Source organism: Mustelus asterias, chromosome 29, assembly GCF_964213995.1.
Source record: "Mustelus asterias chromosome 29, sMusAst1.hap1.1, whole genome shotgun sequence".
Taxonomy (NCBI): Eukaryota; Metazoa; Chordata; class Chondrichthyes; order Carcharhiniformes; family Triakidae; genus Mustelus; species Mustelus asterias.
The window spans coordinates 8,748,927-8,776,269 of record NC_135829.1 but is presented as its reverse complement, the minus strand read 5'-3'; the positions used below and the strand labels follow the sequence as shown (position 1 = coordinate 8,776,269).

The following is a 27,343-nucleotide window of genomic DNA, read 5'->3' as shown; positions in this document are numbered from 1 at the left end:
TGACCCAAGCCGGGAATAGAACCTGGGTTTCTGGTGCTGTAAGGCAGCAGTGCTAACCACTGTGCCACCCTGGGTGACTGTGCAGGGTCTGCACGTTCTCCCCATGTCTGCGTGGGTTTCCCCCCACAGTCCTAAAGACGTGCTGGTTAGGGGTGCATTGGCCGTGCTAAATTCTCCCTCAGTGTACCCGAACAGGCGCCGGAGTGTGGCGACTAGGGGATTTTCACAGTAACTTCATTGCAGTGTTAATGTAAGCCTACTTGTGATACTAATAAGCTTTTTAAAAATGATGCTGTTTGGAGAGACTGGAGCCAAGTTAATCTAACACTGATCCATGGGGATGCATAATCCCAGCTCACGGCCTCTTCTCATTGTTGGAAAACCATACGGTGGGATCTTACTGAAAAGCTTGTTCTCTTTCAGGTACTTCTCATTTTTTGCATTTATATATCTTCATCTTTTAAGTGTCAAAAATATACCCAGTTACTCAGAGCCACATTCAATACATCAGCATTTAATCAGTCTCTCATATGTTGCAACTTATATTGTATCCTGCGGAGGTCCCCAGCATCACAGATGCCAGTCTTCAGCCAATTCGATTCATTCCACATGATATCAAGAAACATAGAAACTAGAAGCAGGAGTAGGCCATTCGGCCCTTCGAGCATGCTCCCCCATTCTTTTGATCATGGCTGATCATCAAATTCAATATCCTGATCCCCCCTTCCCCCCCATATCCCTCGATTCCTTTAGCCCCAAGACCGATATCTAATTTCTTCTTGAAATCACACACAACGTTTTGGCCTCAGCTACTTTCTATGGTAGTGAATTCCACCTCGCTGAGTGAAGAAATTTCTCCTCACCTCAGTTCTAAAAGGTTTACCCCTCATCCTCAAACTATGACCCCTAGTTCTGGACTCCCCCCCACCACTGGGAACATTCTTTCTGAATCCACCCTGTTATACAGTTTCTGTGAGATCCCCTCTCACTCTTCTAAACTCCGGTGAATACAATCCTAACCAACTTTGTCTCTCCCCATATGACAGACCTGTTGTCATAAGTCCTTGGAGTCCTTCACCAGAATCCCTTTACTTACAGGTCTGATAACAGCATACAGTTAGCAGTCTCCACTAGGAGTTCCAGAAGTACAAAGCAAGAGGCTCCCTGATTGGCCCATCAATTTGGCCATTTATCAGGGACTTCTTTTGTTGTCCAAACAAATAAACAAAATCAAATTAACTTCGGGACAACTAAAAAAGGGGCAGCTCCCTAAAAGGAGGGGAACCGCCCAAAACAAAAGACAAAACGGAAAGGAAACTTAAAACATCAAATCAACATGTGATTGAAGAGGTCAATAATACACCCCAGTCCCTGTGGTGTCCAGTGGGTGGCCCTTAATCAGGGAGTTCATACTCTAATAGGCCTGATTAAAATCGTTACATCTGCCAACCCAGGAATCAGCCTGTTAAACCTTTGCTGTACTCCCTCTATAGCAAGGGCATCCTTCCTCAGGTAAGGACACCAAAACTGCACACAATACTGCAGGTGTGGCCTCACCAACACCCTAGAAGCAGCTGAAGGCAGGGGATACTGCAAAGACTTTGGACCCTGAGAATATTCCGGCAATGACTTGCGCTCTAGAGCCTGCTGCACCGTTAGCCAAACTGTTCCAGTACGGCTGCAACACCGGCATCTACCCGGCAATGTGGAAGATTGCCTCAGGCATGTCCTGTGCACAAAAAGCAGGACAAATCTAACTCGGCCAATCACAACTCAGTCAGCCTACTCTCGATCATCAGTAAAGTGATGGAAGGGGCTGAGAACAGCACTATCAAGTGGCACTTGCTTAGCAATAATCTGCTCATAGATGTTCAGTTTGGGTTCCACCAGGGTCGCTCAGCTCCTGACCGCATGGTCCAAATATGGATAAAAGAGCTGAATTCCAGAGGTGAGATGGGAGTGACCGCTTGACGTCAATGTGGCATTTTCACTGAGTGTGGCATCCAGGAGCCTTAGCACAAAAACTGGAGTCAATGGGAATCAAGGGGAAAACTCTCGGCTGGTTGGACTGATACCTAGCACAAAGGAAGATGGTTGGGGTTATTGAAAAGTCAGAAGTGGGGATGTACGCTGATGACGGCACAATGTTCAGCATAATTCGTGACTCCTCAGACACTGAAGCAGCCCATGTCCAAATGCAATAAGACTAGGACAATATCCAAGCTTGGGCTGACAACAGGAAAATAACATTTACATCACACAAGTGCCAGACAATGGTCATCTCCAACAAGAGAGAATCTAACAATTGTCCCTTGACATTCAATGGCATTACCAATGTTGAATCCCCCACAATCAGCATCCTGGGGGTTACCTATGACTAAAAACTGAATTGGACAAGTGTGATGATAGCGTGCCTTTAAGAAATGTATTCATATCATGTTTCTTGTAAGGGGTATGTTTAAAATTCAACTCTGTTTTACATGGTGCCGATTTGTCTGCATCAGGCAGCTAACATGCTGAGAATAAAGGCTAATGATTGATTTTAGTGAGGGATGTGTTTGCTTTAATCAGAGTTAATGCATTTTTGTTTATTTGGTTTTTCCCTGGGGTGTCAGAGCAGGATTTGAATTAGGCTGATTGACACGGGCCATATAAATACTGTGGCTACAAGAGCAGGTCAGAGGCTAGGAATGGTGTGGTGAATAACTCACCTCCTGACTGCCCAAAACCACAAGTCAAGAGTGTGATAGAATACTTCCCACATCCACAAACATCCACTCCCTCCACCAACACGCAGTAGCAGCTATATGTACCATTTACAAAATTCACTGTAGGAACTTACCAAAGGCTCTTTCGACAGCACCTTCCATCTTGAATGACAAGGGCAGCAGACACATGGGAACACCATCACCTAGAGATTTCTCTCCAAACCAGTCACCATCCTGACTTGCAAATATATTGCCATTTCTTCACTGTCGCTGGGTCCAAATCCTGGAATTCCCTTCCTAACAGCACCACATAAGAACTAGGAGAGCAACTAGGAGCAGGAGTAGGCCATTTGGCCTCTCAAGCCTGCTCTGCCATTCAATAAGATCATGGTTGATCTTTTCGTGGACTCAGCTCCACTTGCCCGCCCGCTCACCATAACCCGTAATTCCTTTACTATTCAAAAATCTATCTATCCTTGCCTTAAAAATATTCAATGAGGTAGCCTCAACTGCTTCACTGGGCAGGGAATTCCACAGATTCACAACCCTTTGTGTGAAGAAGTTCCTCCTGAACTCAGTCCTAAATCTGCTCCCCCTTATTTTGAGGCCATGCCCCCTAGTTCTAGTTTCACCTGCCAGTGGAAACAACCTCCCTGCTTCTATCTTATCTATTCTCTTCATAATTTAATATGTTTCTATAAGATCTCCCCTGATTCTTCTGAATTCCAATGAGTATAGCCCCAGTCTACTCAGTCTCTCCTCATAAGCCAACCCTCTCAACTCCGAAATCAATCTAGTGAATCTCCTCTGCACCTCCTCCAGTCCCAGTATATCCTTTCTCAAGTAAGGAGACCAAAACTGTACATAGCACTCCATGGACAGCAGTTCAAGGAGGCGGCTTACTGGCACCTTCTCAAGGGCAATTAGGGATGGGCAATAAATGCTGGCCTATCCAGCGATGCCCACGTCCCATGAACAATAAAACAAAACGTGCCAAAACATACAGGCCCAGGGGTTTTTGATGGCATGTTCCCACACGGTCTGTCCCCAGGTTAGGTTTAGAAAATATGGTCATCCTATCTGAACCCAAAATATTAACCAGTCATCTCATGTTATTGCACCATATCAAGTTTTTATACCAAAGCATTTGTCTGAATAAAGTACCATGGACTTGATCAATTAACGCGGCATTGTTGCAATTTGAGGCTGCTTTCTCTGTGATTTTTTTTAATTCGAAATTTTGAATTTTCCCACCTTAGCATCAATTGTGGATTCAATCCCTGATTCGTGAATTATTGGGTGGCACTGCACTGTTGTCCTTTCCTATCCCTCACTTTTCCTGTGCCTGAACATGGTGGGTACAGTGGCCTCCTTCGGTGCCGTAGATTTTTCTAAATTTGCTAAATTTTCTAAATATCTGGAAAGGAGGAATGTGCAGGGATGCCGGGAGAAGGCAGGGGAGTGGTGGTAGAGCGGGGGCACGGTGGCACAACGGTTAGCACCGCTGCCTCACAGCACCAGGGACCTGCGTTCGATTCCTGGCTTGGGTCACTGTCTGGGTGGAGTTTGCACGTTCTCCCCGTGTCCGCGTGGGTTTCTTCCGGGTGCTCCGGTTTCCTCCTGCACTCGAAAGATGTGCAGGTTGGGTGGATTGGCCATGCTAAATTGCCCCTTAGTGTCCAAAGGTGCAGGTTAGGTGGATTGGCCATGATAAATTGTCCCATCGTGTCCAAAGATGTGCAGGTTAGGTCGATTGGCCATGCTAAATTGCTCCTTAGTGTCAGGGGGATTAGCGGGGTAAATATGTGGGATTATGGGGATAGGGCCTGGGTGGGATTGTTGTCAGTGCAGACTCAATGGGCTGAATGGCCTTTTTCTGCACTGAAAGGGGACCAACAGTACTGTGGGTGTACCCCCCCCCCCCCAATGGCATTTGCTACCAAATAAACCTGTTGGACTTTAACCCGGTGTTGTTAAAACTCTTACTGTGTTTACCCCAGTCCAACGCCGGCAACTCCACATCCTGAAAGAGAAGCTAGCAGGACCAGGAAGGGCCGAATGGCTGTCTTCTGGGCTCGAGCGATGCTCTGATTCTATTAGCTCAGGCGAGCGGAGCTGGAGCAGCGATTGGCGGACCGGCTCACCGCCCGCAGCCAATAGAGAGAGGCTTGGCAGGTGGCGCTGCTCCGATTGGTCCAAGCGGCGACCAATCAAAGGGAACGATGCACCGATTGGCTGGCAGGTTGGGGTTTCCGATTGGTCGGGACGGGTGCCAATCAAGGCGGGGGGGGGTTGGCCAATGAGAGGGCGGCAGGCTGGGCAGGGGCCGCTGTGATTGGCGGAGGGTCCTGGCGGGGAGGGGGAGGACCCGCCCAGCGCGGCTCCGGGGGCGGTTGGATTGCGGCGCGAGGGGAGGGAGCAGCTCGAGCGGCGGCGGCGGTGAGTAACCCTACAGCGGGGCTGTGTCCCAGTCGGTAAGCGAGGCCTCAGGCCGGCCGGGCCAGCGGACCCGACCGCCCCCACCTCTCTCTCTCTCTTCCCCCCCCGCAGCCGGGTTACCTGAGGCCCTGTGGGTGAGAGAGCCACAGGGGGAGGGACTGGCGCTGCCCGCCCGCTGCTATCAGGAAGTACCCGGGGAGGAGAGAGTGCCTGTGGCCGGCCCTTCCCACACCCCCCACCCCCGGGGAGCTGCAGCCCTGAGAGACCCCCTTCCCCCCACCCCCAGTCCACCCACCCCATCTCCCTTACCCTCTTCCCCCATCCCTCCATTGCCTCCCACCCCTCCTCACTGGGAGAGGGTATTTTTCTCTTCTCTCCCCACCCCCACCTTTACTGCCACCTGGGGGTGGCCTGTTCCTTCCCCTACCCCTTTGCTAGGAGTTGGTGTGCTGGGCCTCTTCACCCCCCCCCCCCCCCCCCCGGGAATCTGGGTCAGAGCTGGGGTTTAGTCTGTCCCCTCACCTTTGGTGGGAGATGGGGTGGGGGTCTGTTTTCCCCTGCCTTAGTGGGAAATGGGGTGGGGGGGTCTGCTTCTTTCCCCCGCCTTGGTGGGAGATGGGGTGGGGGTCTTTTTCCCCCTGCCTCTGGGAGATGGGGTGGGCGGCACGGTAGCACAGTGGTTAGCACTGCTGCTTCACGGCTCCAGGGACCTGGGTTCGATTCCCGGCTCGGGTCACCGTCTGTGTGGAGTTTGCACATTCTCCCCGTGTCTGCGTGGGTTTCCTCCGGGTGCTCTGGTTTCCTCCCACAGTCCAAAGATGTGCGGGTTAGGTTGATTGGCTATGCTAAAATTGCCCCTTAGTGTCCTGAGATGTGTAGGTTAGAGGGATTAGCGGGTAAAATATGTAAGGATATGGGGGTAGGGCCTGGGTGGGATTGTGGTTGGTGCAGACTCGATGGGCCGAATGGCCTCTCTCTGCACTGTAGGGTTCTATGGGTCTGTTTTCCCCCTGCCTCAGTGGGAGATGGGGTGGGGGTCTGTTTTCCCCCTGCCTCAGTGGGAGATGGGGTGGTCTGTTTTCCCCCTGCCTCAGTGGGAGATGGGGTGGGGGGTCTGCTTTCCCCCTCTGCATTGCTGGGAGATGGGTGTGGAGGGGGGTGGCTTCACCCCCACCTCAGTGTGATCTGGGGGAGGAGGTTGTTTAGCCTTTTCCTCACCCCTGTCCCCCTGATGGGAGTTGGGGAGGAGCTGGGTGGTGGCAGCCAGCTCCTCTTGCCACCCTCTCTCTGCCCTCCACCCATGTTCCCAGGTGGATCTAGGGTAGGTGGAGCTGGGAGCCCTTGGGCGGAGGCCTTCCTGGTGGAACTGGAGCCCTTCTCTCCCTTGATGGCACTGGGGCTCCTCCTGCCTCCTCCTCCTGTAGCTGCAGTGGCACTTTGAATCCTGAGCTCGAGAATGGGGGGGGTGTCTCCATATCTGTGCACTTGGGATAAACATCTCTTGCCTCTCTCCAAATGCAACCCAGTCCATAACATCTTTTCTCAGGCAGCATCAACCCATCTCTCCACAAAAAAAATAATCAAACTTCATCCTCCTGCATTCCTAACTTTTTGCTGCGTCCTGTTGAATTTAAATATTTTACGAAATTGCAAATTCTTTATGAGCCAATAATCAGCATTTATCTTAATTGTGAAGTTGTAAAACCAGTTTCTCCCTTTATTCTGAGCTTCAGTTTAAACATCTTAATTCTTGCATTATTTGATGAGAGGCATTGAAAAAGAGGCTTGCCTTTATTTACTATGCATACTTCATGACCTCAGGATATCCTCAAGTGTCCTGGGTGTTGCACTGCAAGAAAGGCAGAGTGTGCATGCAACATTAATTCAGCTGGTGGATGCCAGAGATGGGAGACTACTGAATTGGTTGCATTCAAAGCTGAGGAGGTTCTGCAGTTTACACCGGCTCAGAGAAGGCGAAGAGGTTTTTAAAGTCATGAAGGATTTCAACGGGCAAGACTACTTTTTATTGTTGGGAGTTTTGTGATGTGTGGGTCATTAGTTTAAATTTCTCATTGAGTGTATGGTTGAGAGTTTTATCAGAGTTGTTGTAGTTTGGTTATGTGAGTGATGAATGGAGGAGGTGGTGATAGAGGCGGGTACAGTTACAACATTTAAGATACATTTGGACAGGTACATGGGTGGGAAAGGTTTAGAGGGATTCGGGCCAAACGCACGCAAATGGGACTAGTTCAGTTTAGGAAACCCGGTTGGCACGGACAGGTTGGGCCGAAGGGCCTGTTTCCATGTTGTATAGCTCCAAGACTCAATGGTTGAGGCGTTTTTTTTGGGAAATTCGTTAAATATTCAAAGCTGAAAAATGGGAAGAGTGCCTGGCGGTATCTGATTTTGGTTGCCCTCAAAAGCAGCCAATCCAGATGTGGTGAGTGCAATAACCACCTGTGTTATGTAAATCTATGCTTGGAAAACATTCTGAGGTGCGGGAGAGTATGTCGTTTGTCGACTGGATCAATGTAGCGCCCCAGACCCACTTACCTTTAGCAGCACAGTGGTTAGCACTGCTGCCTCACAACACCAGGGACCCAGATTCGATTCCTGGCTTGGGTCACTGTTTGTGCGGAGTCTGCATGTTCTCCCCGTGTCTGCGTGGGTTTCCTCCAGGTGCTCCGGTTTCCGCCTACAGTCCGAAAGACGTGCTGGTTAGGTGCATTGGCCGTGCTAAATTCTCCCTCAGTGTACCTGAACAGGCGCCGGAGTGTGGCGACTAGATTTTCAGTTAACTTCATTGCAGTGTGAATGTAAGCCTACTTGTGACACTAATAAATAAACTTAAACCTTGAGCAGGAAGAACATGAAGTGGAGAGTTGATTTTGAGGTTTGTTTTTAAGAACCCTTTTTCTCAAGGCTCCTCCATTCAATATTGATTGAATCTAGTCTGCTGACTGAACTGTCCACTTAGAGCAAATGTTAGCAGTGCAATTTTGTACCAAAGAAAGGCATATCCAAATATCCTGGGTCAGATTTCATTTGGAAAGAGTTTATACAATCAAGCAGGGGCCATTCTGCCTGATGTACCTGTGCCAATTCCATTTCAGTCAGTCGCTAATTCTGATTTTGATTTGATTTATTATCACTTGTATTGGGATGCAGTGGAAAGTATTGTTCCTTGCGCACTGTACAGACAAAGCATACCGTTCATAGAGTATGTAAGGGAGAAGAATGTAGTGTTACAGTCATAGGTAGGGTGCAGAGAAAGCTTAATATGTGATAAGTCCATTCAGAAGTCTGATGGCAGCAGGGAAGAAGCTGTTCATGAGTTGGTTGCTTTGTGATCTCAGACTTTTGTATCTTTTCCCCAATGGAAGAAGGTGGAAGAGCGTATTTGTGGGGTCCTTGATTATCATGGCGACATTTCCATGATAGTGCGAAGTGTAGACAGAGTCAATGGATGGGAGGCTGGTTTGCATGATGGACTGGGCTACGTTCACAACACTTTGTAGTTTCTTGTAGTCTTGGTCAGAGCAGGAGCCACACCAAGCTGTGAATAAACCCGGAAAGGATGCTTTCTATGGTGCATCTGTAAGAATTGGTGAGAGTTGTAGCGGACATGCTGCATATTTCCTTAGCCTCCTGAGAAAGTAAAGGTGCTGGTGGGCTTTATTAACTATAGCATCGACGTGCAGGGACCAGGACAGGTTATTGGTGATCTGGACACCTAGAAACCTGAAGCTCTTGACCATCAGTTCTTCCACTGTGTCTTTAATTACCAAAGATATTAATCTAATTCCTCTTTAAATGCTGTTCTTAGTGGAACTTTAATGGACCATCAGAAATAGTAATTACCTTTTTCTAGTAATACTTGCGTGCATTTTTGTTTGTCATTGCTCACTGTTTGTGTGATGATTACTCTGAAGGTGCATTAAAGTTTTCCTCACTTGTAATCCTGTTGAGCCAAACATGATCATAGAATTTTAGATTAGTGTAGCCTTGACCCATCAGTCCTTTGGAGACTCTCTGAAAGAGCTGTCCAATTAGTTCACTCCCTCGCTCATTTTCCATTGTCCTGTAAAAGCTTTCCCTTCAAGCATTTATCTAATTCTCTTTTGGAAGGAACTGTTGAATTTGCTTCTGCCATCCTTTCAGGCGGCACATTCCAGGTCATAGCAACTTGCTGTCCAAGACATCTTCCCACTGATTCATTTGCCAGTTATCTTAAATCTCAATTTTAAAAAAATTCCATGAGAACATGTGAAATAGAAGCACCACTGGGCCGATTGTCCCTTTGAACCTGTTCCACCAGTTTAGTGCGATGATGGCTGATATTCTACCTCGGCTCCAGTTTCCTGCACCATTCCCACATCCCTGGATTCCTTCAGTATCCAAAATCTTTTGCCAGTGGTAATAGCTTCTCTTCATTTACTTGATCTAAACCCCTCAGTTAAATATCCCATTTCTCTTTCTGTATTTCGTTATGACTTTTTAAAAATTCATTCAGTGAGACAGTCGCTGGCTGGCCACCATTTATTGTCCATGATTGATTCAACTGGGTAGCTTGGCTAGGCCATTTCAGAGGGCAGTTGAGAGTCAGCCACATTGCTGTGGCTCTGGAGTCATACGTAGGCCAGACCACCCATCCATTGACTCTGTCTACACTTCCCGCTGCCTTAGAAAAGCCGCCAGCATAATCAAGGACCCCATGCACCCCAGACATACTCTCTTCCACCTTCTTCTGTCGGGAAAAAGATACAAAAGTCTGAGGTCACGCACCAACCGACTCGAGAACAGCTTCTTCCCTGCTGCCATCAGACTTTTGAATGGACCTACCGTATATTAAGTTGATCTTTCTCTCCATCCTAGCTATGACTGTAACACTATGCTCTGTATCCCCTCCTTTCTTTCTCCTGTGTACTCTATGAACAATATGTTTTGTCTATATAGCACGCAAGAAACAATATTTTTCACTGTGTGCTAATACATGTGAATTCCTCCCACAGTCTGAAAGACGTGCTGGTTAGGGTGCATTGGCCATGCTGAATTCTCCCTCGGTGTACCCGAACAGGCGCCGGAGTGTGGCGACTATGGGATTTTCACAGTAACTTCATTTACAGTGTTAATGTAAGCCTACTTGTGACACTAATAAATAAACTTAAATAATGAATCAAATCAAATTAAAAGCAAGTTACAGTGGATGCTGGAATCTGAAAGCAAAAGAGAAAATGCTGGAAAATCTCAGCAGGTCTGGCAGCATCTGTCAGGAGAGAAAAGAGCTGACGTTTCGAGTCCAGATGATCCTCTGTCGAAATGTCAGCTCTTTTTCCTTTCTTTACAGATGCTGCCAGACCTGGTGAGATTTTCCAGCTTTTTCTCTTTTGGAATCAAATCAAATTGCCTTCCCTAAAGGACATTAGTGAATCAGATGGGTTTTTCCAACAATTGACAATGGTTTCATGGTCATCAGTCGATTGCAGGTATTTTTAAAAAATTCAAATTCCATCGTCTGCTGTGGCAGGATTCGAACCCGGGTCTCCAGAACATTGGCTGAGTTTTTGGATTAACAATCTAGCGATAATATCACTAGGCCGTCGCCTCCCCAGACTTGATATGGCCTGCATACATGTTAATCTTTTTCTTCAATGTGCAAGGAAATAGCTGGAGTCTCAACTGAGTTTAATCAAATGAATTTGCAATATATGTACAAGAGAAGTGTGCAAGCTGTATTGATACTAAATCTTGAATACATGAGTTATTGAGCAGCTAATGAGTTATGGCTCTTAAATCCAAGTAAATAATTGAGATTGCATAGACCAAACAGAAACAAAAGTGTTTGCTTTGTGAATTCATGCTGCAGAATGTTTTTCAATGTCTGCATGAGCAACCAATCTGGTTCACTAATGTCCCTTTAGGGAAGGAAATCTGCCGTCCTTGCCTGGTCTGGCCTACATGTGACTCCAGAGCCACAGCAATGTTGGTTGACTCTCAACTGCCCTCCAAGGGCAACTAAGGATGGGCAATAAATGCTGGCCAGCCAGCAGTGCCCATGCCCCATGAATGAATAAAAAGGAAAGCTTTAACTGGAGTATTCACAACTTGAGTGTGCCAGATACTCAGCTGAAACAGATAGGGCTGGTCAACCAGTTTTTCTGTGTCTGACAAAACCATATGAGCGAATTCTCGTTACATTTTAATACTTTCAAGGAAATAGAATTTCAGCGGAATATGAAGGTTACACTTCTCAAAAAAAGTTGCATTTCAGCTGGCGTGCGACTTATCCCCTGGCTATATTCATCTGGTGCTCTTTCTGCTCTGTGAATGTCTACTTTATGCTGCAATTCTTGGGAAATAATTCTTGACACAAGCAATGAGAATGTTGGAGTTTGAATCTAAGTGGAGGACTATCTCAATTGGGCTCTCCCGACTATTTCAAATCAGGTGAAAAGTTGGCCTAAATTTATCTTTTTTTTAATATACTCTAGGTATGCATTAAGACAGCGGTTATTGGCTCTAAGCACTGCATAAAATGGAATAGTACAATGAAGGTTCGGTCAAAGGCAAAATTGGCCTCGAGTGTGATCATAGGCGCGTCTTGGTGGTCAGGTGTTTTCGTAGTTTGTCGAACGGAATTTGGGTGTGTAAGGTATAATCTTGTCAGTTTTCTCCTGCATCTGTTTAAAATAGAGAAATCTGTGATCTCTCACTTGTATGTGTATACCGAGGTGACCACATCAGATTATAATAGTCTGTATGTTGTTTTTGATTCTAAACTGGGACTCCACCGGTAACGGACAAAGTTTACAGTCTTTAACATTTTCCACTCTTGTCTTTACTTCTGGATTGTTGGTGATTTTAATGCACCAGCAACCTCTCAAAAGAGATCTGGGGTGGAATTTTCCTTGTGTCGCCCGACATGGGAATTGTAGCGGACGGGACAGGACCATGCAAAGACCGTGGGCGGGATTTTCCATTCTTGGGGGGGGCGAGGGTAGCTGGAAAATCCCTCTCTCGTTTATTTAGTTTGTTTATTAGTCGCAAGTAACACTGCAAAGAAATTACTGTGAAATTCCCCTAGTCGCCACAGTCTGGCGCCTGTTCAGGTCAATGCACTTAAGCAGCATGTCTTTTGGACTGTGGGAGGAAACCAGTGCAGACTCCACACAGACAGTGACCCAAGCTGGGAATCGAACCCGGGTCCCTGGCACTGTGAGGCAGCAGTGCTAACCACCGTGCCATCCTGGTTTCTCCTGATTGAGTACTCAGGTCTTAACAATAAAATCAGAAATTCTGGGAGCATTCTGCAGGTCAGACAGCATCTGTGGAGGAATAAATGGAAACCAGGTTTCAGATCAGTCCTTCTAGATGGAAGGTGTTTCCAGAATTTTTTTTAACCTTTCTGCCTCTTTACAAGACTTGAATTCCTGTCCATTTAGCTGTAAGTTGCTGCTACGTCAGCTGTGCAGTTTGTTTGGTCTCAATTAATGTTTTCAGGCAGCAGCATGTTCATTGATGATTTCGTAAGTATGTCTGATGCCTGAAGGTTATGCTTAACTACTGTACAGTGTTTTTACATGACCATACGTTTTGTACACAAATGCAGCAGGTTATGTTGGAACTGTTTAAGCTATGCATTATAACTTGCAAAAAATATTGCACTTCAGCAAAACTAGTTGCCATCAGACTTTTGAATGGACCTACCTCACATTAAGCTGATCTTTCTCTACACCCTAGCTATGACTGCAACACACGTTCTGCACTCCCTCCTTTCCTTCTCTATGAAAGGTATGCTTTGTGTAGCGCACAAGAAACGATACTTTTCACTATACCAATACATATGACAAATCAAATCAGTTTATTGACTGATCTATACATAATGGCATCAGAGCTTTATAAAATGGATCTATCATGTTCCATACATTCTACTAAACAATACAACAGGCGGCACAGTGGTTAGCACTGTTGCCTCACAACGCCAGGGACCCTGGTGGACGACACGAAGATTGCTAGAGTTGCGGATAGCGATGAACATTGTCAGAGAATACAGCAGGATATAGATAGGCTGGAACATTGGGCGGAGAAATGGCAGATGGAATTTAATCCAGATAAATGTGAAGTGATGCATTTCGGTAGATCTAATGTAAGGGGGAGCTATGGCTTTGGAGGGAGTGCAGAGAAGGTTCACCAGGTTGATACCAGAGATGAGGGGTGTTGATCATGAGGAGAGACTGAGCAGATTGGGTTTGTATTTGTTGGAATTTAGAAGGCTGAGGGGGGATCTTATAGAGACCTATAAGATAATGAAGGGGCTGGATAGGGTAGAGATGGAGAGATTCTTTCCACTGAGAAAGGAAACTAGAACTAGAGGGCACGGCCTCAAAATAAAGGGGGGTCAGTTTAGGACAGAGTTGAGGAGGAACTTCTTCTCTGAGGGTGGTGAATCTCTGGAATTCTCTGCTCACTGAAGTGGTGGAGGCTACCTCGTTGAATATGTTTAAATCACGGATAGATGGATTCCTGATCGGTAAGGGAATTAGGGGTATAGGGATCAGGTGGGTAAGTGGAACTGATCCACTTCAGATCAGCCATGATCTTATTGAATGGCGGGGCAGGCTCGAGGGGCTAGATGGCCTACTCCTGCTCCTATTTCTTATGTTGTTAATAAATGGCAGAACCATCAGGAGTATAGACACACAGAGGGACCTGGGTGTGCAAGTCCACAGATCCTTAAAGGTGGCAGCACAGGTGGAGAGGGTGGTGAAGAAGGCATATGGCATGCTTGCCTTTATTGGACGGGGCATAGAAGATAAAAGTTGGCATATGATGTTGCAGCTGTATAGAACGATGGTTAGGCCACATTTGGAACACTGTGTCCAGTTCTGGTCGCCACACTACCAGAAGGACGTGGAGGCTTTGGAGAGAGTACAAAGAAGGTTTACCAGGATGTTGCCTGGTATGGAGGGTCTTAGCTATGAGGAGAGATTGGGTAAACTGGGGTTGTTCTCCCTGGAAAGACGGAGGATGAGGGGCGATCTAATAGAGGTGTATAAAATTATGAAGGGCATAGATAGGGTGAACAGTGGGAAGCTTTTTCCCAGGTCGGAGGTGACGAACACAAGGGGTCACGGGTTCAAGGTGAGGGGGGCAAGGTTCAACACAGATGTCAGGGGGATGTATTTTACACAGAGGGTGGTGGGGGCCTGGAATGCACTGCCAAACAAGGTGATTGAGGTGGACACGTTGGGATCGTTTAAGACTTATCTAGATAGCCACATGAACAGACTGGGAATAGAGGGATACAAATGAATGGTCTAGTGGGCACATGAGCGGCGCAGGCTTGGAGGGCCAAAGGGCCTGTTCCTGCACTGTATTGTTCTTCTTTGACCCGGTTCGATTCCCGGCTTGGGTCACTGTCTGTGTGGAGTTTGCACATTTTTCCCTGTCCGTGTGGGTTTCCTCCGGGTGCTCCGGTTTCCTCCCACAGTCTGAAAGACATGTTGATTAGGTGCATGGCCCATGCTAAATTCTTCCTCAGTGTACCTGAACAGTGTGTGGCGACTCGGGCAATTTCACAGTAACTTCATTGCAGTGGTAATGTAAGCCTACTCGTGACTAATAAATAAAAAAAATGCTTTCTGGTGAGGAATTCTTTAATGGGCGTGTAAAATCCATAGGGGGAGCATTGTTCTAATTTCTGGCATCTCCTCCATATATTTTTTTTTCAGTGCTTGTCCTGGGTGTCGCAATATTTAACTCACCAAACTCTACATCTCCGCCGTGCCAGGCAGCGTTTCTGTACTCTTGCTGATGTTGATAATGACCCCTCTAATCAGAGGGCTGATTGATGTAATTCACAATTTGGACAGATGTTTCTAAAGTGTGAATTTTAAAAAGCAACGGTGTTTGAGTTGGCTTTCCCTCATTTTTCAGCAGCTCTCAGTTTGGAGTTCAGAAGTCAAATCAAATTGACATGCTTGCCTCAATGGCCCTTTAATCTGATGCATGTCTATTGCAACACAAAAGCTTGTATTCAGTGAGTCATTAGCTTGATTCTTGATGGGAACAAAATGCCCGAGTTAAACTCTCCAGTTAACCATGCACTGCTCAAAATGCATTTGAGTGGGGGCAGGGTGCAGCAGAGAGGAAGAGAAGGAAAGCCAATAATTTACCTATGTGGAAAGTTTCTCTTTGAATTATTCTATTGTCCCGAAGTGCAGAATGCTGTACGGTGTTGCTGCCTTCAGTTTATTTTTTGACAGTATGCAAATGTGAATTTGAATGCTTTTAAAGGTCCTCAGAGGGTTTGTATTATTTGTTGAAGAAACCCTCAATGATGTTGTCGAATAACAAGTTGCGTATTTAATTATTTTAGTCTTCAAATGTTGTCTGTTTCGGCAACATTTTGTGCTTGTTCAGATAACATTTTTTTATGGACTGTTGGCATGGTTTATGAATGAATGGCTTTGCAGGATTCCAGGTAGCATCTACCTACAAGACAACCAAGCTCTCACCTTGCTTTTTGATTTGGTGATTTTATGATCATCTTCACATCTACTTTGTGGCTGTTAGTGTAGTAACATAGTGGTTAAATTACTAGAGTAACGATCGAGAGAATATGGGTTCTCATTCTACTATGGCCGTTGAAGAATTTCAATTCAACCAAGACGATCAGATTGCTGTAAGAGTCTAGCTGGTTGGCTTGCTTGCGAGCTTCATGTGTCCTTTATGCAACTCCAGTCCCACACCAATGCGGTTTACTCTGAACTACCCTCTGGTGCCACTGAGCGAGCCACCACTTGTACCAAAACAGGGATGTGCAATAAATTCCAGTCTTGCCAGAGGCACCTACATCCTGAGAATGAATGATAAAAGCCATACCTCAACTGTTTTCATAACATTTGAAAATAGTGCATTGATGACCAGATGTTCTATCAACTCCCTTAATATTTGGCTTTATCCACAAAAATATCTGTGGCGTGGCGGCACTGACCCGGGTTCAATTCCATCCTTGGCTGACGGTCAGTGTGGAGTTTGCATGTTCTACCTATTTCTGCGTGGGTTTCTTCTAAGCGCTCCGCTTTATTCCCACAGTCCAAATCTTCGGTTAGGTGGACTGGTCATAGTATGAATTAGCCATGGTAAATGTACGGGGATAGGGCAGGGGGAGTGGGCCTAGGTTAAGATGCTCTTGCAGAGAGTTGCTGCAGACTCGATGGGCCAAATGGCCCCCTTCTGCACTGTGGGGAATCTATGGCTCTACCTACCTGTTTGACAACAGATTAGTAATATCTTGTAATGCATGTTGTCTGAACAATTTCAAATGCTATAATTTGGGCAGTTTTATGTTCTCTTTCTGACAAAATGTCACCTGTTTATGTAAATTTCTTGCTAAGACGTCAATTGTTCTCTGGCTGTTATCTGCATTTGCATTTTTCAAGGTCGAACAAATCAACTTTTGTATAGCACTTTGTAATGTTTGTGCAGTTCTGATGGGACTGTTGTCATACTTCATTGAAGTTTGGATATTACATAAATCATTTTGCTAAAAGGTGTAATGAGCAGTAAGCAACTTGAATGCTCAATATATTTTTTCTGTTTGCATAAATTTTCTTCTGTTTAGGCTCACAAATGCGGTATATTTCAAAGTTGAGTGGAGGTTGGAGTTGTTCCGTTGATTTTGGTGCTTGTATGATGAGACATTTGAAGCTAGCGGAACATCTTTTTACATGAAATGCTTGTGAGCTGAATGTAGTTTCTTAAAAGAAGATATGAACCACATTTAATGCATTGTGACTTAATGTAGTCCTCCTTTCTTCCTCCTCTGATGTCAAAAATAAACAGTTTTTGGATTTGCTTAGGTGCATTGACCCAAACAGGAGCCAGAGTGTGGCGACTAGGGGAATTCCGCAGTAACTTCATTGCAATGTTAATGTAAGCCTTGTGACTAATAAATAAACTTTTAAACTTTATTTTTTATTTTATTAGTGTCATAGGTAAGCTTAATTTGCAGTGAATATTGAAATGCTGCATCTTAAGTTAGGCCAAACTTTTCAGTCATAAATGAAAATTCATGAAATATCCAAACAACGTTATTAATCAGGCAAAATGTAATTTTCCTGTCCTGTTGGGAACTCTCTTGACTGGTTGTGACAGATTTAAAATGTGCAGTAATCTGAAATGTGGCATGTGATCAGAAATAAATTTAAGATTAAGTACATAAACCACTTGATACACTTTGCACTTAATACAGGGGGCTGCCTTTTATTTCGTCCCACAGCCCAGTGATGTGCAGGTTAGGTTGATTGGTCATGCTAAATTGCCTCTTGGTATCAGGGGAATTAGTAAATACGTGGGGTTACAGGGATAGGGTCTGGTGGGATTGTTGTTGGTGCGGGCTTGATGAGCCAAATGGCCTCCTCCTATCCTGTAGGGATTCTGAGTTGTGACCCAATTTTTCTGCAGTTGGCTGTAAAAAGATTCTAGGGCACCATTCGAGTAGTTGCGGCAGAGTTCTCCTAATGACCTGCGCAACATTCATTTCTCACTTAACATGACAAATTGACCTCGTCATCTGTCTTCACTCTTTGCTGTTTGTGCTGTGAATAAATTAATTGCAATATTTGCTTATCTTCAAAAGTCGTTAATTTTGCGTGACATATTTTGGAATTTTCTGAAGACCCATAACTCTTGCATCTTCTTGGAATCATAGAATCCTTACAGTGCAGAAGGAGGCCATTTGGCCCACCAAGCCTGCACCGATGACAATCCCACCCAGGCCCTATCATAACGCCACATATTTACCCTGCTAATCCCCCTGACATTAAGGGGCAATATAGCATAGCTAATCCACCTAACCGGCACATCTTTGGAGTGTGGGAGGAAACTGGAGCACCCGGAAGCCCACGCAGACACAGGGAAGATGTGCAAATTCCTGAAGCTATGTATCCTGTGAATGAGAATTACTTCATAGTTTAGCTTTGTACGTGTTGCAATAACTAATTTTGGCAATTATATGTTTTATACACTGAATTTTAAAATATTTAAGGCCTTGTTTTGACATATTAATGCACAGGGTAATTATGTGATAAACACCTGTAAAGAGATGTGGAAACTGGATCCTTCCAGCATGAATCATGCATTGCTTGCAAATGTCTGTCCCTCAGACCAAAGGTGATGAATAGCATATGATTTTTCCGTACAGGAAGTGATTTTACTTGCGATCCTTGATCTATATAATTCTGATCTATGGTCCAGCCAATACTTCATGCTGATTAATTCTTCTTTTGCAAGTCTGTTCTTAATATAATGTGGATCGGGGGAAACTCGTGGGATGGAGGGGAAGAGTTTATTGAACAAAATCTTTGGGGGGATTGGTGAGGCAAGGACTGGTTTTGTGATTAAGAATCGCCACTTGTGATATTTCCCATAAATTGCATTGACTGTTTGGACGTTTATCGCTTCTCATTTTAACCCTGGCACAGTGGCGCCAATCTGTTAATCTAGCAGTGTAGAACCAAGGGCAGGCTAAATGACTGAATAGTTGACATTACGAAAAGACATGACACAAACAGCTTGAGTTCAAACAGCACAGTATTCCAATATAGTGTAATACACTGGCATGCAGGTAGGTAGCTATAATGATTTATAAGATGTTTTACTCTTATAAGCCTATTAGAGGTAACATCTATAAAATCTGTTAGTGATATGCTAAGGAAACTATTGTAAAGTGTTAGAATTTGGTAATTTTTGTTTAATTCATTTACGACGTGGGTGTTGCTTTTGAGTTTATTTATTGTCACGTGCATTGGGATACAGTGGAAAGTATTGTTTGCTGCACACTACAGACAAACCGTTCATAGGGGAGGAGGTGCAGAATGTAGTGTTATAGTCATCGCTAGAGTGCAGAGAAACATCAACTTAATATAAGGTAGGTCCATTCAAAAGTCTAACAGCAGAGAAGAAGCTGTTCTTGAGTCAGTTGGTATGTGTTTTCGGGCTTTTGTATCTTTTTCCCGACAAGAAGAGTATGTCAGGGATGTGTGGGGTCCTTGACTGGCTGCTTTTCCGAGGGAAGTGTGAAAGGAATCAATGGATAGGAGGTTGGTTTGCGCGATGGACTGGGCTATGTTCATAACCCTTTATAATTTCTTGCGGTGTTGGTCAGAGCAGGAGCCATACCAAGCTGTGATGCAGCTTGTAGCTAGGCCAGTTGCCCTCAGAAGGTGGTGGAGAGCTGCCACCTTGAACTGCTGAAGTCCCTGAGGTGTAGGTACACCCACAGTACTGTTAGGGTCAGAGTTTTAGGGTTTTGACCCAGCGACATGTGAAGGAATGGTGATACAAAAGCCTGAAAACACATACCAACTGACTCAAGAACATCTTCTCTGACTTTGAACCAGGGCAGGACTTACTCAGTTAATGGTAGGGCATTGGGGAGAGTTATAGAACAGAGATCTAGAGGTACATGTTCATAGCTCCTTGAAATTGGAGTCACAGGTGGACAGAGTGGTGAAGAAGGCATTCAGCATGCTTGATTTCATTGGTCAGAACATTGAATACAGGAGTTGAAGTTGTACAAGGCATTGGTAAGGCCACACTTGGAATACTGTGTACAGTTCTGGTCACCCAAATATAGAAGGGATATTATTAAACTAGAAAGAGTGCAGAAAAGATTTACTGGGATGCTACCGGGACTTGATGGTTTGAGTTATAAGGAGAGGTTGGTTAGACTGGGAATTTTTTCTCTGGAGCGTAGAAGGCTGAGGGGTGATCTTATAGAGGTCTTTAAAATAATGAGGGGCGTAGATCAGCTAGATAGTCAATGTCTTTTCCCAAAGGCAGGGGAGCCTAAAACTAGAGGGCATAGGTTTAAGGTGAGAGGGGAGAGATACAAAAGTGTCCAGAGGGGCAATTTTTTCAGAGGATGGTGAGTGTCTGGAACAAGCTGCCAGAGGTAGTAGTAGAGGCGGGTACAATTTTGTCTTTTAAAAAGCATTTAGACAGTTACATGGGTAAGATGGGTATACAGGGATATGGGCCAAATGCGGGCAATTGGGATTAGCTTAGGGGCTTAAAAAAGGGCAACATGGACAAGTTGGGCCGAAGGGCCTGTTTCCATGCTGTAAACCTCTATGACTCTATGTATCCAAGTCAGGATAGTGAGTAACTTCGAGGGGAACCTCCAAGGGGGGTGGTTTTCCCTGGTATCTGCTCCCCTTGCCTTCCAGATGGTGGTGGTCGTGAGTTTGGAAGGTGCTTCCAAAGGAACCTTGGTGAGTTCCTGCAGTGCACCTTGTAGCTGATACACGGCTACCACCGTTCATCGGTGGTGGAGGGAGTGAATGTTTGTGGAAGGGGTAGCAATCAAGTGAGCTGCTTTGTCCTGGATGGTGTGGAGCTTCCTGAATTTTGTTGGAGCTGCTCTCATCCAGGCAAGTGGAGAGTGTTCCATTAAACTTCTGACTTGTGCCTGATGGTTAGGCTTTGGGAAGTCAGGAGGTGAGTTACTTGCCGCAGGATTCTTAGCCTGTGTCCTGCTCTGGTAGCAGCAGTATTTGTGTCGCTAGTTCAGTTTCTGGTCAAAGGTAACCCCCAGACTGTAGTTGTTGATAGTGGGGGATTCAGTGATGGTAATGCCATGGAATGTCAAGGAGTGATGGTTAGATCCTCTCTTGTTGGAGATGTCCATTGCCTGGCACTTGTGTGGCATGAATGTTACATGCCACATGTCAGCCCAAGCCTGGATATTGTTCAGGTCTTGCTGCATTTTGACATGAGCAACTTCTGTATCTGAGGAGCTGAGAATGGTGTTGAACATTGCAGTTATCTGGAAACATCCCCACTTCTGACCTTATGATGGAAGGGAGGTCATTGATGAAGTGACTGAATGGCTGGGCCTAGGACACTACCCTGAGGAACTCCTGCAGTGATGTCCTCAGGCTGAGATGGTTGACCTCTGGTCACCACAACCATCTCCCTATGTGCCGGGTATGACTCCAACCAGCAGAAAATGTACGCCCGATTCCCATTGACTCCAGTTTTGCTAGGACGCCTTGATATCTCACCTCACATCTGAAGTTCAGGCTCTTTTGTCTGTGTTTGAACCAAGGCTCGAATGAGTTACCCTGGTAGATCCCAAACTGAGTGAGCATGAACAGGGTATTACTGAATAAGTGCTGCTTGATAGCAATATTGATGACCTCTTCTGTTATTTTGTTGATGGTCGAAGGTAGACTGATGGGGCTGTAATTGGCCGGGTTGGAATAGTCTGTTTCTTGTGTACAGGATGTACCTGGACAATTCTCCATCTTGTCAGGCAGATGCCTGTGTTTGTGGCTGTACTGGAACGGCTTGGCTAGGGGCATGGCAAGTTCTGGAACACAGTAATTACTCTTCAGGAGTATTACTGGAGTATTGTCCGGGCCCATAACCTTTGCAGTTTCCAGTACCTTCAACCGTTTCTTGATATCCCGTGAAGTGAATCAAATTAGCTGAAGATTGGCATCTATGAAGCTGGGGACTTCTGGAGGAGGCCTGAATACAGGACTCAGTTAGATTTTTGAACACTACTTGGGCTTCTGTTTTTAAGATGTATCTCTGACTGCAGACATTTAAGCATAATTTTAAAAGTTATTTTACAACATTTAAAATGTTTATCTCCAGGGTTACACATTGAAGCAAAGATAAGTAAACTCATGGTGTCTTGATAATGGTCACCATTATTTCCTGAATTATGCTTGAAGGTTTGATTGTCAGTATAATCTCCTAGCCTGACATTGCTTTAAAAAAGAACTATTTCTCATTGACCAAGAGCCAGGAAAGGGAATAATTATTTGCAGACAGTGTGTGCATTACAGCAAGCATACTGATGAACATTCTGTTATGCTAATCACTAACAAAATCAAATTGCCAACAATACCACGAATGCATCTTGCATTTCAATATTTGGCGTGTAAATCATGTTTTATAGTATTGTAAACTGAAATTCGCTCTGATTCTTATCTTCAGGATATAAGTTATGAAGTGTTCCTGGATTACTTTAATCTTGTGTCTGCTCCTAGGAATCTCAGTATTTGACTGCAGTAATGACATTCCAATAGCCTGTTAGTGTTCAGTGTAATTCCTTCACTATTAAACTATCAACGTTATTTAAATTTTATTAAAATTGTAGTGTAATGTTGAAGGTGGTTCAGAGTGATTCATGAGGCTGCAATTTAATCTAGGTTCCCGACGTTATCTCAACCTCTGACAAATTATAGCCTTTCTACTCCAGTCATCTATATTGTATGGTACAGCAATTATGATTTTGTTAGGGCTGGGGAATGAGAATATGTTACTCTAGCTGTAACATGAGTTAGTTTGCATTTACTGTATATTGAAGGGAAACGTTAAGCCAGATGGCACAGCGTTGGTTTCTGGGCTGTAGAGGGTAAGCACAGTAAGAAGTCTCACAACACCAGGTTAAAGTCCAACAGGTTTATTTGGTAGCAAATACCATAAGCTTTCGGAGCGCTGCCCCTTCGTCAGATGGAGTGAAAATCTGACGAAGGGGCAGCGCTCCGAAAGCTTATGGTATTTGCTACCAAATAAACCTGTTGGACTTTAACCTGGTGTTGTGAGACTTCTTACTGTGCTTACCCCAGTCCAACGCCGGCATCTCCACATCATGACTGTAGAGGGTAAACAGCCAGATTTGCACTTCCGCGAGCTATCTAATGATTCCTGATGGGAAAGCACTAGAGTAGGAATTTTTTGGTTCAGGAGCAGGATATGATGCGACACGGTTCACTAGCGTGCCAGCACGTTGCCTTGATTTTGGCAAAAGATGTAATTTCTCTGCTCCTGTTGGAGTTGTGTGGTGCGAAGCGTAAAGGAAGAGGACAGGGAAAGTTATTGGTGCTTAAAGTGATGAGCTTCCCACTTGACATGAAATACGTGGGTGCAGTTTCCCTTTGTACAATTAAGTTATAAAGTACCTGCCATGCACACTTTAAACAGAGTTTGTTTTGCATCGCGAGTTCTTGATTTAGGATTCAGAAAATAGTCCATAAAGATTGAAGCAAAATCTGATTCTCATCCTCTGGCTGTTCAGTCTAAATGCTCTCAGAGCCAAACTGAATGTTGCTTTCTTCCAGGGTCATTTGTTGCTAGCTTACTGCCATGTTTCATTCTTTTGATGTGGAGATGCCGGCGTTGGACTGGGGTAAACACAGTAAGAAGTTTAACAACACCAGGTTAAAGTCCAACAGGTTTATTTGGTAGCAAAAGCCACACAAGCTTTCGAAGCTCTAAGCCCCTTCTTCAGGTGAGTGGGAATTCTGTTCACAAACAGCTTATAAAGACACAGACTCAATTTACATGAATAATGGTTGGAATGCGAATACTTACAACTAATCAAGTCTTTAAGAAACAAAACAATGGGAGTGGAGAGAGCATCAAGACAGGCTAAAAAGATGTGTATTGTCTCCAGACAAGACAGCCAGTGAAACTCTGCAGGTCCACGCAACTGTGGGAGTTACAAATAGTGTGACATGAACCCAATATCCCGGTTGAGGCCGTCCTCGTGTGTGCGGAACTTGGCTATCAGTTTCTGCTCAGCGATTCTGCGCTGTCGTGTGTCGCGAAGGCCGCCTTGGAGAACGCTTACCCGAATATCAGAGGCCGAATGCCCGTGACCGCTGAAGTGCTCCCCAACAGGAAGAGAACAGTCTTGCCTGCCGCTCGACAATCACCAGGCAAGACTGTTCTCTTCCTGTTGGGGAGCACTTCAGCGGTCACGGGCATTCGGCCTCTGATATTCGGGTAAGCGTTCTCCAAGGCGGCCTTCGCGACACACGGCAGCGCAGAGTCGCTGAGCAGAAACTGATAGCCAAGTTCTGCACACACGAGGACGGCCTCAACCGGGATATTGGGTTCATGTCACACTATTTGTAACTCCCACAGTTGCGTGGACCTGCAGAGTTTCACTGGCTGTCTTGTCTGGAGACAATACACATCTTTTTAGCCTGTCTTGATGCTCTCTCCACTCCCATTGTTTTGTTTCTTAAAGACTTGATTAGTTGTAAGTATTCGCATTCCAACCATTATTCATGTAAATTGAGTCTGTGTCTTTATAAGCTCTGTTTGTGAACAGAATTCCCACTCACCTGAAGAAGGGGCTTAGAGCTTCGAAAGCTTGTGTGGCTTTTGCTACCAAATACACCTGTTGGACTTTAACCTGGTGTTGTTAAACTTCTTACTGTCATTCTTTTGAACCATGTATAATGGTTTTATTAAATTAAACCAATGACCGTCTTCAATTGAGAGTGCATTGTGTCTTTCCTTGAAGTTGTTTGTAACACGGCTGCGTATAGCCTGGTTTAAATTGCTGCCATTTTAATTTGTGTTTGAACTATCATTTACAATTGTTTGTTTATACCGGGAGGTCGCTATTTAAAATTTCATGGTTGTAATCCAAGACTTTGCTGCAACCCAGAGTGGTAGAATCACACTGAACCACCTTCAACATTACACTACAATCTTAACATTTAAATAACGTTGATAGTTTTGGTTTAGCAAGAGTTGTACTTGTGCTGTGAGCGACAGTGAACACTTTCCTGTCTATAGTTATCTGTAGACTTGAAACCCCTAGTTAAAGTGTCCTGCTACCATTCTTGGTCGCAACTTCCTAAAATTGGAGTTGTGCAAGCTACTTGCAGAAGACCTCGTGCAAAGAACCTAATACAATCTGCAGTATCCTGCAAGTGTGAAAGGATGTACAGTAGTTACTTCTGTCCCTTCAACTCCCATCGTTTCATTTGAGCTGAGCCCCAGTATTGATCAATCAAAGGCCCCTTCCGTGGACCTAATTTTCCTGGGCCACATTTACATCTGCCACGCACTATGAACTATTAGTGTCCAGATGTCTCTCGTTCTGTTTGACTCCTTTGTTAGCTGTCCTGTGGGAGCTGTGAAATGCAGGCCTGTGCTGCACTGCAACGCAAGGGGGAATGACTGGTGAGAGAGAGTCTTGAAACAAGGGAGCTGGTTCTCTTTGTCTGGCAGATTTTAATTTTTTTGAGTGGGTAACTGTTTCATACATGTTGGCCGACTGAGCTCGTGATTTCCATGGGTTGAAAAGGGCTGGCAGTAGAGTGGCTGTGCGGGCTAAATTATCAGCACTTAAACCAAACATTTTAACTGGCTAAGTCGAAGGCTTGGATACTGAATCAAATCTCTGCTGCCTGTGTCCTAACTTGCGCCCAAGCCCTATTCACCCACCTCCCCTGTATTCAATGACCTAGATTGACTTAAATAAAATTCTTGATCATTGTTTTCAAACCCTCTTCCTCCCTGGTCTCTCCGGGTATTACAGCCCTCTGAGATCTCCGCACTCTTATCAATTCTGATCTTTTAAGTATTCCTGATTTTAATCGCTCCACCTTTGGCCGTGCCCTCAGCTGCCAAGGCCCTAAGCTCTGGGATTTCCTCCTTATACTTCAGAACCTCTCTACCTTTCCTTCCTCCTTGACACTCTTTTAAAATATTTTGGTCACTTGTGCAACTATCTTCCTTTATGGTTTGGTGTCAAATTTTGATGTTTGTAAGGTGTCTTAAGACGTTTTAACAAACAAACAAAGGAGAAAGAAAATTACAGCACAGAAACAGACAATTCGGCCCTTCAAGCCTGCACCGACCATGCTGCCCAACTGAACTAAAACCCACTCCCCTTCTGGGGACTGTAAACCTCTATTCTCATCCTATTCATGTATTTGTCAAGACGCCCCTTTAAAAGTCACTATCGTATCTGCTTCCGCTCCCTCCCCTGGCAGCGAGTTCCAGGCACCCACCAACCTCTGTTTAAAAAAAAACTTGCCTTGCACATCTTTAAACCTTGTCCCTCGCACCTTTTTATTATGTTAAAGGTATAGAAACATAGAAGGTAGGAGGAGGCCATTTGGCCCTTCGAGCCTGCTGTGCCATTCATCACGATAAAGGCTGATCGTCCAACTCAAAAGCCTAATCCTGCTTTCTCCCCATAACCTTTGATCCCGTTCACCCCAAGTGCTGTATCCAGCCGCCTCTTGAATACATTTATGTTGTAGAAACATAGAATGCATAACCTTGCTGATAAAAATTCAAGGTGAGTGCCAGTGCCAATCATTTCTTAATCCATTTGCCTTGTAAAATATAATTTGCTTTTTACCACAGTCTGGGTTGGCTGGATGGAATAGTGGAAAGGTGATTAGCGTGATTTTAAAATTGAAAAAAAGTTAGGGAACTTGTATTTGCAGAAAAAGTTTAAAAGTGTGTAACAGTACGTGCTTTTATCTCAGTGAAATTAGGCTTTTGGTTTAATAACATGCGATGCACTGGGAAGTTGAATCTGTGTAGAAAATGTGCAGGCAGCATGATTATCCCTTCTGCTTCATCAAGTATGTATATCAAGGGAGTGAATAGGAAGTGATTTGGTTGTTTGGAATTCTATGCATGGACCAGAATAATATTTGGTTCCCAGTGTGTATTTGTGTACTTGAATCCCGGTCAACAATTTTTTGAGTTTAACTGTTTAGTAGTTCCGGCCCAGGGCAGGGGTAGACATGGAAACTGGTTGTCCTGCTTTTTTTTAAAGCTGGGGAAGTGCAAGTTCCTCTAACGTTCTCCGTTCCTGTTCAATCATCACGGAAAGTGTGCAAGATCTTCAGTGAGTTGGCCTTAGAAACTGGTAAGAGTTCAAAACTATCAACTCTTGTTTAAGGAAAAAGTTAAACTATTGGTGTTTAGTTGCATCTCCAGTTGCATTAAGTAATGGAGGTAGATATGAAATGTACTTTGTGAAATTATTTCTTGTGCACTTGTGTAAGTTATTTGCAAGTCAGCCCTAGAATGCTTTGCAGCAAACACCTGACCTACATAATGTTTTAACTGGTGCACAGTAATTAGAGGGTTGAATTATTTGATAGATCTTCCACACTTATCAGCACTTCAATAAACTCAATCTGCAGGCTGTAGTGATATCGATTAATGTCTTCACGTTAAAGCCAAATTTAGTTCTATTTAAAAACAGAAAAACTATATATATATATATATATATATATATATATATATATATATATATATATATATATATAAGCAATCTAAATTCCAGCACCAGCAAGTTTAAAAATTTACTGACTCAAATCTGCCATCGTTCAGCAAATGTTATTGCCTTG

The 27,343-nt window shown here is 44.6% G+C and overlaps 1 protein-coding gene across 6 annotated transcripts in view; it reads left to right on the top strand.

Moving 5' to 3' along the window:
- Positions 1–5,056: 5,056 nt before the first annotated feature.
- LOC144480517 (tyrosine-protein kinase CSK) overlaps positions 5,057–27,343 on the top strand; it is a 171,267-nt gene continuing 148,980 nt past the window's right edge. Inside the window, exon 1 of one of the 6 annotated variants that reach the window (XM_078200021.1) lies at positions 5,057–5,147. The gene's annotated coding sequence lies outside the window, so the exon portion shown is untranslated. Of the gene's footprint in view, positions 5,183–6,995; positions 7,158–26,580; positions 26,857–27,343 lie in introns of those variants that run through there. The other 5 variants (XM_078200027.1, XM_078200029.1, XM_078200022.1 and 2 more) reach the window with 5 other exon arrangements.